Genomic DNA, 1,313 nt, shown 5'->3' on the forward strand with positions numbered 1-1,313 from the left:
GCCATGATTACTAGGTGTAATTGCACTAATTAAATATATGCTTTGACTTGTAATTAAGGACTTAGGAATTATTCCTCTAATATTCTACCTGACCATGCTAATGCTATAGAAAGGAGTGCTCTGAGTGATTTATTATTCTCATTACTTATCATTTATACATCTCTTATCTTATGGCATACCCCTATTGTGAGTAGAATATTGGCTATGGTTTATTTCTCCTTCAATAGTATAAGTTATCAATATAGGTCCATGCTAGACCTTCCCAGTGGTAAAAATATAAATAACGATACCTAGAATACTCTCGGGTAAAATGCTACAATGGTATATTATCTGTGCACTTGCGAATACTTTTCATTTATAGATTTATATATATTCTCTCTCTAGTCACATAATTAATAAAGAACTGCTTAGTGTTATTCTAATAGTAATACTATGTAGTACCAACACATATCTCTGACATCATCACTAGGGATGACAACCTAGTAAAGTTAGGAGGTATAGGTTTACAATAGGTGGCTAAGTACTCAAACAAGTGACACATTAATAAACACCAACAAACATTTTTGGCGCCATTGCCAGGGATGGTTACTAGCAAAGGAAGTATTGATAAACTTATACTTATTGATGGGATCAAGATAACCATTGACCTCTGCTCAAACAGGCGTACCCTTGTTTTGTCTACTTGTGCATCTTATGCAGGGTAATGTATGCCCGATTTTGACCTTCCGACAAATTATGTTGAAGGTCCAAAAGCATTAATCAGGAAGACCAGAGCTAAGCTCAAGAAAGTCTCAGCGTTAACGTCGGAAGACAACCATATAAGGCAAAGCTTAACACCAGAATTTGAAGCCATGGCTAACAGGACTCTTCGTGAATTCTCTGCTCCAACTATAGCCAACATCCGTATTGGACCAACCGTCAATGTTGAAGACAATGGATTCAATCTCAAGCCAGCTTTCATCAATATGGTGTAAGCAAACCAGTTTTGTGGAAAGGCACATGAAGATACAAGTGCACATCACCAACACTTCCTGGAGATCTGCAGCACCTTCACCATCAAAGGAGTAACCTAGGATGCCATACTACTTCGCCTTTTCCCATTCTCACTTTTGGGAAAGGAAAAGCAGTGGTTCTACGCCAATAAAGATAGAAATACTAAATGGGATAACTATTCCACTGCCTTTCTAGCAAAGTTCTTTCCCACAGGCAAGACCATGATGAATCTCAAGGTTTCAGCAACAACATGACGAATTTATCCCTAAGGCATGGGAACGCTTTCAAGATTATATATCAAAATGTCCTCATCATGGGAT

The 1,313-nt window shown here is 37.7% G+C and overlaps 1 non-coding gene across 1 annotated transcript; it reads right to left on the reverse strand.

Moving 5' to 3' along the window:
• Nucleotides 1-1,209: 1,209 nt before the first annotated feature.
• Nucleotides 1,210-1,313, reverse strand: LOC136547652 (small nucleolar RNA R71). The gene has a single exon (XR_010781616.1). It is a non-coding gene; the product is annotated as a small nucleolar RNA R71 (small nucleolar RNA).

Source organism: Miscanthus floridulus, chromosome 3 (genome assembly GCF_019320115.1).
Source record: "Miscanthus floridulus cultivar M001 chromosome 3, ASM1932011v1, whole genome shotgun sequence".
In the NCBI taxonomy this organism is placed as follows: domain Eukaryota; kingdom Viridiplantae; phylum Streptophyta; class Magnoliopsida; order Poales; family Poaceae; genus Miscanthus; species Miscanthus floridulus.